General features: G+C 36.2%; 1 pseudogene; it reads left to right on the top strand.

Annotated features, from left to right (window-relative positions):
* Positions 1–7729: 7729 nt before the first annotated feature.
* LOC137728524 (homeobox protein knotted-1-like 4) lies at positions 7730–9382 on the top strand (annotated as a pseudogene).
* The last annotated feature ends 4094 nt before the right edge of the window (positions 9383–13476 follow it).

The following is a 13476-nucleotide window of genomic DNA, read 5'->3' as shown; positions in this document are numbered from 1 at the left end:
AGATTTTAAAAGAATATTTCTCATCCTGTGATGATGGTCTACCGTGGCCACACTAAACTGAGGTGTTGTTGGAGTGGTTTAGGGTGACATATTGTTAGTAATTGTGTCGGCCTTTAACCCTGAATCACTCACTTGTTTGTAATTTTTTGGTTTTTCAGATTCGTTTGTCCTCTGTTCCTGTTGTCTTTTTGGCTCTGCCCCGGTGTATTTCCAGATTACCAGGAAAAAAAAAATACACCCAGCTGACTGGGTCACGTTTTGACTAGATAATCCAAGTTTACACGTGCATCTTCCTCTCAACCAATTGGTGGTTCCCAAATGGGCAGTACTGATCCAGAGTTCACACTACACGTACTCCTAACCATAGGCTCTCCCTCCTCCCTCTTCTTTCTTCTTGTCTTTTTCTTGTTTCTTGGAAATATTAGGTCTAACTAACTTTTTCCAAGGAACTGTATATTGAAGGCAGGCACAGACCCAGCCTTGGTTGGGTTGCGCTGCAGCCCACCCGAGGAGATGTTAACAGTACGTTCAGCCATCTTTGCTATACATGATACATCTACTGCCCACCCGATATCGATCTGACATACCAGCTCATCTCCTACTCTTCCATCATTGTTTTATATAAATAACTTTACATACGCCCGAATACACACACACATCTAATATATATATGATGTTGTAGTTGAAGATGAAGAAATAAATAAGACAAGGTTTCACAGGCTGTATAAATTGAAAAAATTCATAAAAACATATGAGACTTTGTCAAAAGTTTAGAAGAGGAAAAATTAACTAAAGGTTCAACTCACCCTATTTTTTAATCTTGGATTCGTGCCTGATTGAAGGTCACACTCACACTGAACTGTTTGTATAGATGTGTACATATTTATTTCCTTTGACTGATCGATGCTTAATTATTGATAACATATAAGTTTTCTTCTAAAATACTGAAGAACGTGGCAACATCAAAGCTGGTCAAACCCCTGTTGTGATCATCATGCACCTAGATGAGTTATACAATAGCTTGGGAGTAAATTTTAGTAATGAAAAGCTTCCGGTACTGTTTATTTTAACGAAAAATCATATTTTTATACTAAAAAGTCAATCTTGATACTATTTACTTTACCTTTTATTTTGTTCTTATCGTTAAAATTCAAAGTTTTCAAGCTATTTTCATTAGTTTTCATTAAATTTGACTGAAAATATGACTTTAGCCTTTGGAACTCAATTTTCTCCACATAAAATTGACTAGACTTTTTTGCTCAAATAAAACACATTGACTAGACTTCACATAAGCAAATTCATTAATTATGTTTGACTTTACCCATTTAAAATTTTTCGGATGCCTAAAACACCCTTATTGAATGTTTAATGTACACAATTAATTCTATGCAAATTATAAGGGAGAATTAATGATTTTACAAAAATAATATTTTGCATATAAATGTAGGGATTTGTTGGTTAGTTTGGCTCTCGAATTCCAATTTACCATTACAACGTGTCCATATTATATATAGGTAAATTATTGTACTTTAAAATATATAAAAAAATTTGTTGAATTTGTTGTTTAAGTAAAAATATATAAATTAAAGGAGATAAAAATTGCAGGTAAATTAATTTTAGGACAAAGAAAAAGAAAAGAACCAACTATAGGTAAATTATTTACATATACAGTCTAGATATTTGATTCACATAAAACATGTAGGTAAATCACGTGTGCATAATTTACCTACTATTATTGAAATTTACCTACTTGCATAATTTAGGAAAAATGCCAACAAAACATGAGAATATTATCTGCATATATCATAGGTAAATTGCCAAAAAAAATATGAGAATATTTTGTTTATATACTGGAGGTAAATTACAGACTATAGGGCGATATTATTTATGTCACATCCTGGCCCGGGCGAGACCACTTCCTGGGGCCCGACTCCATCGTAACACGATATTGTCCGCTTTGGGCCCCAACCACGCCCTCACGGTTTTGTTTTTGGGAACTCACACGAGAACTTCCCGATGGGTCACCCATCCTGGGAATGCTCTCGTGCGCTACTCGCTTAACTTCGGAGTTCCCATAGAACCCGAAGCCAGTGAGCTCCCAAAAGGCCTCATGCTAGGTAGAGATGAGAATATACATATAAGGCTCACTCCCCTAGGCGATGTATGATGTCACAATCCACCTCTTTAGGGGCTCGACGTCCTCGTCGGCACACCACAACCAGGGTTAGGCTCTGATACCAAATTGTCACATCCTAGCCCGGGCGGGACCACTTCCCGGGCCCGACTCCACCGTAGCACGATATTGTACGATATTGTCCGCTTTAGGCCCCGACCACGCCCTCACGGTTTTGTTTCTGGGAACTCACACGAGAACTTCCCAATGGGTCATCAATCATGGGAGTGCTCTCGCGCGCTACTCGCTTAACTTCGGAGTTCCCATGGAACCCGAAGCCAGTGAGCTCCCAAAAGGCCTCGTGCTAGGTAGAGATGAGAATATACATATAAGGCTCACTCTCCTAGGCGATGTGGGATGTCACAATTTATATAGGTAAATTACAGACTATAGGGCGATATTATTTATATAGGTAAATTAGGGACGTTTAACTATTATATATAAGGAGAATAATTACACCGAATAATAATGTAGTCATTATTTAAAGTAATGCACTAGATTGTTGTAGAAATTAAAAATAAATAAATAGAAAAAACATCAGGATGATTAATTAGATTTTAAGGCCCTTGATTGAAGCTAATTTTCAAGTGTGGGTTGTGGCAAAAATTGTAAATAATTTGTATTAGTAGGTTACTTATATTCTTATGTGGCAGTTTATTTGACTTTTGGGTTTTTGTTGGATGTTTAATTATATGTGGGTTTATGTTTAGAAATCATGATTTTTCAGGACCAATATCTAATGAACCCTAAATTTTATGCCACATGTACATTATTATAGTGACATCATGAAGGCAGAATTTCTAGGCTACGTAACCTATTAAAAACCTTATAGTATTGTTTCTCATGTCTTCGACTAAAATATACATTGGGCATAAATGAAACCTTTGTAAAAAAATAAAATAAAAAACTCGACGGCACAAATAAATTTCATTAATAAATAACAAATATGTACCTAGTTAGACGGACATAATTGAGCATCTTCAAAATGCATACAAAAACATACAACAAAAGCAAGAAACAAACATGCAATGCAAATATGTACAACATACTAAGTAAAATCTTAATAAAATGAGAATTCTTCAAAATACTCAACAATTGACAAAAAAAGTTCAACAAACATAAACAACACAGCATAATCCTAATCACATAACCTAAATTAAGTGAAGCACCTAACTTGGGCTGAGTTGTACTAAATCATTAAAACTACAACTAATATTTTTATTTTCAAAATCTCACTTGGGTTGCAGCCCAAGGCTACCCTCAAAGGCTTTCGTCCCTATGTTATGTGCAAGTTTTTCTTTGTATAATGACATTTTGCACAAAACGATACATTAAATGTGAACTCGTGTGAGTGTCATTCAAGCCTTCTCACAAAGTTAGGTGATCAATCAAAACCCATGTGGTGCAACCAAACGCTTTTATTGATTTTTCTTTCAGGCTAGTTGATCAATTAAATTAAACACATGTGGTGCAATAAGAATATGAGCTAAGCCCTATATTTATACCAAGAACAAAAAGAAAGTCTTGTTTTATATTAATCTCTTCAATGTTTATGAGCTATATATATATATATCTATATACATACATATGCCAATCCACCAGTGACGCATGCATATACATAAGGTATTGGCCTAGCGGGAGTACTATATCCATACCTGTTGCTGTTGGGACGTCTTGTAGGAGTTGGAGACGACTCATGATCACATATGCATACATGACTGGGTTGGATATGAATTTACTTTGCACAGCTGATGAATTGCAGGACAAATCTCCTTTGGCAGTGAGCACAGACGACGTACGATTAATACAATCATACAAATATATATATATATATATATATATATATATACACACATATATCACTAAAGTATACATGCATATAGTAGTTCACTACCAAAGGAGTAATTGTCCAGTAATGCATCCATATGCATATTTGACTACTGAATAGCTTGATCTTCTCTCTTTCTCTAACTCACTATTTTTTTCCCTTTTTGTTTTGCCTCTTCCATCTCCTATGTGGGTTATCTCACCCTAAATATTTAGGGGGAAGACATGATTTGCCGATGAACAGATTAAGGATTCAATATGATTATATAAACAGTCAATGGACTAGGAGAAGGAGAGTCTGAAACCGGCCATGCATAATAGCATATTCTGAGCATATCCAATTTACTAGATAGTTAGATAAGTTTGTTGAATAGTGCAGTGAAGAGAATACGTGGTCCTGTAGCTTTTATTCCATCGCCACCACAACCTTATAGTTTGCCTTTAGTTCCCAGTATACTAGCTAATATGCACACACGTTCGAATAATAAGAAAAGATACATATGTGTGTGTGTGTGTGTGTGTGGGTATATGTATGTGTGTGTGTGTGTGTGTGTGTGTGTGTGGGTATATGTATGTGTGTGTGTGTATATATGGATATATGTATGTAGTTTCAGTAATTTAATTAGACTCCTAACTCTTTCCTATTTGCATTGTTTGACTTGAATATCGCCAATTTACAAGCCAGTTAGATAAGTTTGCTGAATAGTGCAGTGAAGAGAATATGTGATCCTGTAGCTTTTATTCCATCGCCACCACAACCTTATAGTTTGCCTTTAATTCCCAGTATGATAGCTAATATGCACACACGTTTAATAATAAGAAAATATCACTACTAGAAAATGTGCTAGAGTACCGTTTTGAGGACACCGTTCTTCATCAGTGGCTTTGTAAACACCACTCATTAGTGTCAAACTCTCGGTTTACTACCCTCAAATTTCGTGGTTTTTAACATTTGGAATATGAAGTTTTTTTCATACCAGAGTCATATATAAAGTGTTAATTTTGGAACAGTCTCATACATCCGTTAGTCTGGCTGTTAAGTCTCCCGTTAATTGATGATATGGTGCCTATGTGGACAATGATTGGGCGCCACTTGTCATTAATGGTCCATGTGGAAATTAAAAATTCAAAAAAATAATTATTTAAAGAAAAGTAAAAATAAATAAAAAATAATAAAATAATAAAAACCAAATCCCCTTCGTCTTCCCCAGAATCCCCACCCGTGCCCACCTCCCACCTCCCATCACCCGCAACCACTTCCCTCCATACTGTACCTCCATCCCACCAGAGCCCACCCTCTTCTCCCATCCTAAAAATCTCGTCGTGGCTCTCCTCCTCCCACTCCACCACCCCTTGTGGTCCCCTCATCTCCAGATCCCCCCTCAGCTCCTTCATCGCTGCCTTCGACCTCCTGAACTTCCACATCAGAACCCCACCCTCTTCCTGATCTGCCTGATCTGAGCCACAACCGTTTGCTGCAGCCTCATCGTCGATACCATGAACGACTCCTCCTCCGGCCAGCAGAACACCAGCTCATACAGTAGGATCATTAGCAGTAGCAAGCTCACGTTCCTCATTGAGTACAGGACTCCCCTGAACCCATTAAACCCATTGAGTTTTGATTCAATAGAGACCTTTTCGTCGAATTTGAGTGATAGCAGCTGGATTCTCTTCTCCATCAGCCCCCTGTTTTGTTAAGTGGGGAGAGGGAAGTGGTTGCGGGTGATGGAGGATGGGGGAAGGGGTGGGTGATGAGAGGTGAGAAGGTGGGCACGGGTGGGGATTCTGGGGAAAACGAAGAGGATTTGGGTTTTTTTTTTTCTTTTTTTCTTTCTTTTAAATAATTATTTTTTTTTAATTTTTAATTTTCATGTGGACCCCTTAATGACACGTGCGCGCCTAATCATTGTCTACATGTATGCCACGTCATTAGTTAGCGAAATATTTAACAGCTAGACTAACGGATGTACGAAACTGTTCCAAAATTAACACTTTAGATATGACTCTGAGACGAAAAAAATTTCATGTAACAAATATTGAAAACCACGAAATTGAAGGAGTAAACCGAAATTTATCCTGACACCAAAGTTTTTTTACATGTTTTTTCAACTTTGGTAAAAGTTTTTTTAATTTCTCTTTCAGTCTTCTCCTGTTTTTTTCCGCACTCTCTCTATCTCAATCGATCCGTCTCTCCCTCTCTTTGCATCTCACGCTCAGATCCCAACTGTCTGTCGTTCGAGAAAGAAGTTGAAGAAATGCAAGAGAAGCTTCAGGCAACGAGTCTTTAGAAGGAGAAACCGATAAGCTCCTGAAGAAGAAGGAAGAGATCTCGAATATCAAGAAGAAAGAGCTCCAAACAAAGGGCCAAGAGCAAGACAAGCTTCAGATGGAGTTGAAGAAGCTGCAGGAGCTCAAACTCGTCGAGTCGGGGAAGTCTGAGATCGGATCTGAGATTCTGAGGAAGCACCGTCGTCTTAACTGTTCCTCAGATCAGTGCTCTAAGGAGGTAGTTGTTTTATATTTTTCCTAATTCGCAATGAAATTTTCCCTTTTTTTTTTTTTTTTTTTTTTTTTTGTGTGTGTTTAATTTCTCAGATTTATCGTAATTTTTTGGGATTCCACAGTATTTTATTATGACTTTGGAGCAAATTGTGTAAAATTTGTAGTTTAGGGATTTTTGGAGGCAGAAGGGTTTAGATGGTTTAGGGGTTTGTTTTTAACCTTTGATGCCTTGTGATCGATCAACTGGAATTTCAAAATTGGATAGTCTGTATTTTTGTTAGCTAGCTGTAGGGTTGTATGATAAGCTTGGAGGTATTTGAGCTGATCTCAGTTAAATTTATGCTTAATTGTGTCCTCTAATTTTTTTAAGTGTTGAAAACCTGAGAGAGACCGAGTTCGTACCTCTGGGTTATTTATACTTTTGTCTTTAATTGTGGTAGGAACTGGGCATGGTGTGGGAGCTGCATTAAAGGTTTTAGCTTTTGATTTGGAAATATGACTCCGTTGCAGAAGGACATGATTGTTAGATGAACCTGGCTATTAGGAAGACCATACCTTTGGTAGCTTCCTGCTGTGCTTAACTTCTTTTGAAAAAATATTGAAAGAAAATCCATATGATTAGTTTGTAGTTAGGGAAACTTCTCTTGAAGCTAGAGAACTTACTCGTATATATGTGTATCTAAGACTCCGTAGATATGTCTGTGACCTTTGATTCGCTTCTCGCTTTAGTTGTCTAGAATATGGGACGTCTAAAAATATATTGAGATCTTGAGACTTGTAACTAATGACAGATATTATAAAAGGTGCGATTTTTTCCTATTTAATACAAGCACTCTATGCAGACACATTTGACCGTTGGATTTCATCAGTTTCTTAGTTTAAGCCATTGGATCAAATCGAACAGTTAATTAAATAGGTGTAGGCACTGAGTACCTATAAGTACTAATTGCACAAGGTGAAGATACTACATGTGGTTCAAATCCCATATATGAAGAAGGAGATAGAGAAAAATTAAGTGTCATCGTCAAGTGATTATTTGTCAGGTAAACTGTAAACATTTTGTCAAGAATCCAACTAAATAAAGAATATAATGTTCTCTTCTAAATGGAAGAAAATAACTGTGTATTCTTTGACTGCGTTCACCATTTCCATATATGTAATCTGTATGATAGACTGTCATCCAAACTGTCTCTGTTGGTCATTTTCACTTGTTTGGAAAGTTTATGTATGAGTTTGACTAATATTCCTGGCTAGGCTGTATATTATCTTCCTTATGACATTCCTCTCTTCTGATCCTGTGGCATGCTTGATCAGCTAGTACTAGTGGTGGCAATTTTGTTGGACTAGGTAGATCTCCAGAAGAGGCTAATGCAATCAATGACATAGATCCTCAAGCTGAAGATAGAGAGAACTCAAAGTTCAGCTTTTGCACAAATACAGTGGATATTTGGGCACTCTGAAGGAGGAGTTTATGAAGAAGAAAAAGAATGGAAAATTGCCAAAGGAAGCACGGCACCGGTTGCTTGACTGGTGGTGCAGACATTACAAGTGGCCCAATCCATCGGTATATTTTTCATACTCATCTATATCCTTGTTCATTTAGATCCTTACATTATAGATGTACTGCAAATCCGGAACATTAATCGTGTGGATTTTTGTTGTAGTAGTTCCTATCCAGTCTAACAACATAATCAAACGTAGACATACATCATGTTCATTGTTGCCTTAGTTCATACTGATTCTAACAACATAAGCAAACATTATACCATGAATATTTGGTTTCTTGTTGTGGTAGCGCGATATATTATAAAGGGACCTTGTTTATTAAATGCAGGAGGCTCAGAAGCTAGCACTGGCAGAATAAACTGGTTTGGAACTTAAACAGATAAATAATTGGTTCATCAACCAAACAAAACGCCATTGGAAACCTTCAGAAGACATGCAATTTGTTTTGATGGACCCAACTCTTCATCAACACCATCACTATCCCCACTTCTGTATGGACAATGCAATCTGCAATCCCTTCTCCATAGATATACTCTCCTTTGATCATCACATTTGCATGCTAATTATTACTATCGATCATATAAGATAAAGGGCTTCTGTATGCATATGTATTATGTACGCATTTTGAAGACTTCGGTGTTAATTTACATATCTAACTAGTTAACTTTGTAATTCGCCAACTAAATTATGTTGCAGAACCAACTTCTACTTTAGTCCTGCCTCTAGCTTCTCACAATTTCAAAAAGAGAAATGATTTACACACTTGTCTTAACCTGTTTTTTCTTTCAACGCGTCTCTTAACCTGTTTTTTCATGTGGAATGTTGTAGAGACTCGTACTCGCAAGTATATGCCTTTTATGCAGGTTGTAGGAAACAATAAAACTGTAAAGGCATACTTTTGTGTATATTTTAGTCATTTGATCCATGTGCTTATGTGTTTGCAGGTAGAGATAGCAATTACTGAGGCTCAAGCATTATGAGGAGCATGTCACTCTTAAAAAACATGTTTGGAGGTGTTCAAGAAACTGTGAAGTCTTTTAAGCGGCAATTTCCTTCAAATTTGGTGCCTGTTAAATTACATAATATTTCAAAGGTGTAACTATTCATTGTGCCACCGTTATCTAATTGGTGGTGATTGTAACAATAGAGACTTCTATATAGGCCATGGCCTTCTATTTAGTAGCTGTTTGGTGACAAGTGAGGTTTGCCACCAATGACGGTGCCCGTTCTTTATTATAGATACCAATGAAAATGGTGTTCTTTGGCCAAAATTCTAGTAGTGGATACATATGTGTGTGTTGTATGCGTATGTGTGTATATATGGATATATGTATGTAGTTTCAGTAATTTAATTAGACTCCTAACTCTTTCCTATTTGCATTGTTTGATTTGAATATCGCCACAAGTGAGGATTAATTTGGAGAATTGTTCGTCGACAACAGAAAGTTTGACCCGTTGAAACTGAGTATTCATACACGCTGTCCTAATATGCTTGATTACTTGTTTCGCAAACGAATTAAAAGAAGGAAAAAAAGGTCGAACAAGAAAACTCGAAAGGACTCTGATAGAGGAATATTCCGTAATGAAGGATGTAATATGTACAGATATTCGTATATAGATTTTTGCAGTTTAACGTGCATATGAACTGAAGGAGAGACTGATAACCAAACCTCAAAGCGCAATGACGGCCAGAAATATTGAGATGGACGGGAGCGGATATTGGTTTGGACCACGATCACATGATGGAGAAAGGCAACCTGTTGCTGCTCCAGGAGGAATATTTATTGACCCGTACGTAGCATATCCGACTGTTTACTTCAGCATATCCGATAGATTTTCATTTCTACCTATTTCTGATTTTGTTGTTTTCTTTCTATCATTAGAGAAATTTTTCATTATAATGGAAACACGGATGGTACATCGCGTGTTTTTATGTAAGTGGTGAAAATTTTTATTTTTTAAATTATTAACTTTTTAACACACAAATCCTACCATTTGTATAATGACACGTGATATACTACCTCATGTACCGGTCACACTGAAAAATCTCTCCTATTATTGACATATTGTCCGAGAATATATAGAGAAAGGTCAATCGTTACAACAGGTGTCAAGTTTAAAGGCATAATATATTTGCTAAGTTAATACATTTGATCGATACAAAACACCTATATATCCTAAATCCTATACATAACTTTATTGTTAACATATACATAAATGATAAACCCTAAACCTATTTTACGTACGTGGTATAATTTAGGCAGAAGCAAGAGGATTGGACAATATTAGACAATATTAGTTAATCAAGACATATGACTGCAAACATAATGTGTATAGATATTTGAATTAAAAATATATAATGTTTGTGTACATATGTACGGGAAGAAATTACACAACAGCTTGGTTAAGGGAAGGGGGAGGGGGAGGGGACCATGATAGCATTATATAGCAAGAAAAAAGACTCAGTAGAGAATGATGCCTCGCATATGCTGATCGATCTCCGTAGAATATCCATGTCTAATGTGCGAATCACACGATTCATGCCCTAATAAAAACCATGGCAAGCAATTCAACTTCCTGCAGCAACTCACCTTAACAAGTACATATGCATGCATATGCATGGTGCACAATTAATTAACGGACTCTGCTGAGGGTAGGGATGAATAACAGTGCAAATCTCCTTTGGCAGAAATGATTCTGGTGCATTTACTCTTGAGTACTACCACTGGATATGCTTTCTGCCAAAGGAGAATTGCCCTGCAATTCAATAACTCTACCAATGAATATCCATATATATGTGTGTGTGTGTGTGTGTGTCCGCACCACTTGGTATTCATGCACTTCCATCTATCGGTTTCAAATACAGTAAGCTTGCTAGCGCATGTTTTTTTTAATCTTTAACTGTTGCTAACTGATTGCTGTTAATTAATATTTTATTGCCTTGGTATGAAGATGATGATTGTTTTGGCAACAAAAATTCTAGTAAATGAATAATGCTCTGAGAAAAATATACATATTCGTGCCATTGAAGCTCAGAAGGCTAGCTGCAATTAGGAAGGCTGATCTTGTAGTTAACTTGAAAAGGTAGAGATTAGATTGTGTGAAAGACAGATATGCCTTAATTACGTTTTTCAACTTCAACTTGAGAAACTCGTCTGCATTACCATGTCACAACAATGCCGATGAAAGCATGATACAGATTGATAACTGCAAATTTGCAGTTTGATTTGTACTAAATTTTGTGCAGAGCTCAAGAACCCTAACTAGTCTTGTTTCTTGGAAAGCTAGTGCTTTCAGATGATCTTGATACAAACGTTTGAAAAGTGATTACCAGATGATTCAAAGCAACAACCACAACGGATGAAAGAGAAGTACCACTACACTAGCATTGACATAGTTAAGTCTTTGATAGTTTGTATACGTTGTGGTGCTCTGAAAGCCTAAGGTTTAAAGAAAGAAGGAATTTTTTGGTTTCAATATTTATAGATGAAACTTTACCCAAGAAATTGTGAACAGTTTTGAACTTTTCAGAGGATTAATTTCCTTCTCCACTTTCTGTTATTTTCCCTATGTATAGTTTTGCCACAGTTGTATGAAAACTAGCTAATCCACTTTGGTTTCTAAGTGGGCTACTAATCCACATTGGTTTCTGTGATAGAATACAAACCTAACTAGAATTTCTTCTTCCACAAAACTTGTAATTTACATACTCTTTAAACAATCCTATTCCTTCTAGCCTAAGTGCCTGTGATGTATATATTTTAAAGGGGTTCACCTCAATCACTACAAGAAAAGCACCCACTAGTTACATGATTTGCAATTGTCTCTATTTGTGTTTATGAGGACAACATATGATTGTGGCCAAAATCTATAGAACAATATCGCCACAATTTGGTGATCAGATTGTTCTATTGGTGATCTAAGTGTTCTATTGGTGTTATTATTGATGTTTGACAATAAGGTATATCACCCAAATTTTCTATAAGCATGGTCACTACTCTCATTGATGAATAAAGCATCAAAATCCAATATATTCATCCTATTTTTTTTATTATTGAAATCTGACTAAAATTTTGTGTGCCTAATTTTCCCCAAAAGTGCAATGGCGTGACTCAAGTCTTTAAAGTTTAAAATAAATTAACGATAAAGTTACCTACATGTATATATTGCAAGAGGTTTTTAGTTCAATTTTGTGCGCATGCATGGATTTTTTTATCCTTAATCGTAAACGGCTGAATTTACTCTCAATTTTCAATGGCATGTCACAAGCTATAGTATATTTTTTATATGTCCATACTTATCTTCATTGCTAATAGCTATCTTTAGTATTTTTATGATCTTGTGAAACATCTAATAACTATCTTATTTACTCTAAAAGTTTATTACTCCATACACATATAGACTAATTGACTTTGCCATTTTTGTAATAGAAAATTGAATGACTCCACTGATCAAAACATCTATATCCGAGCTAATTATTAACAACAGAATTTTTTTGTGAAACAAAGCGGCAGGAGAATTGCTGGATAAATATCCTTTGGCAGGAATGCATGAAGCCAACACATGCATCTCATAATTGCTGCCTGCCAATGGAGAACTGCCCTGTAATGCAACTGCAGCCAGCTGATCTTCATTCAGTTCTGCAGAATGATGCCATGGAGTCCAGTACAATTTATACTGTCCAAGATGAGCATATACAATAAAACAAAGCTTTCTTCTCTTGACTCTTGACCCTTGAGTGACTTGGAACGCTTTTCATCACTTGATTTCATAAGTACTAATTCCTCTTAATTTACATTGAAAAGGATTCTGTTTCACAAATTATATATATTACAGGTTATTGATCCAAATTTTTTCTTTTGTTACAAATGACAGTTTCGATCCTTGGATTTCTAACCTGGCTAGTACCCATCACCTTACCCAGAATTTAGATTACTAGGGTTTCTGACACTTGTATTCCGTCATGCCATAAAACCATAAGCTATATATCACATCAATTTAGTCAACAATTTATTACAAGGGTTTTAATTTTGTATCAATGCATATAATTATCATGTCCCTACCTCAGCCTGAAAGGTCACATATAGCTTTCACACAATAGAATCAAATTAACAATGCTTGATAGGGTTATCGAGAAAATGGGGAAAAGATGAAAAAAGAGAAAGAGAACAGATTTTTTGTGGATGCTTCGTTATGCAAGATCCATATTCCATAGGCATCTTCTCCAAAATCTTTATCTTTTAGGTACGTGTAAAGTTGCAATCTCAGTTCTCATGGCTGCCATCAACAGCCAGCAGATGGACCCGAAAGTCATATTTGTGTGCAGAAACTCGAGCAAGGACGCACATATTAGCATAATGGATATTGACCACTCGGGCATGAATGATGTATGTATTAAGGATTTTCTATGGTGGTCAAAGTATAGGATACTCCGGGCTTTTTAACCGTTAGATTTTTGGTCAAAAATA

The sequence above is a fragment of the Pyrus communis genome, chromosome 3, assembly GCF_963583255.1.
Source record: "Pyrus communis chromosome 3, drPyrComm1.1, whole genome shotgun sequence".
In the NCBI taxonomy this organism is placed as follows: Eukaryota; Viridiplantae; Streptophyta; class Magnoliopsida; order Rosales; family Rosaceae; genus Pyrus; species Pyrus communis.
The sequence above is the reverse complement of the archived record's forward strand: the minus strand, read 5'-3'. Positions and strand labels throughout refer to the sequence as shown.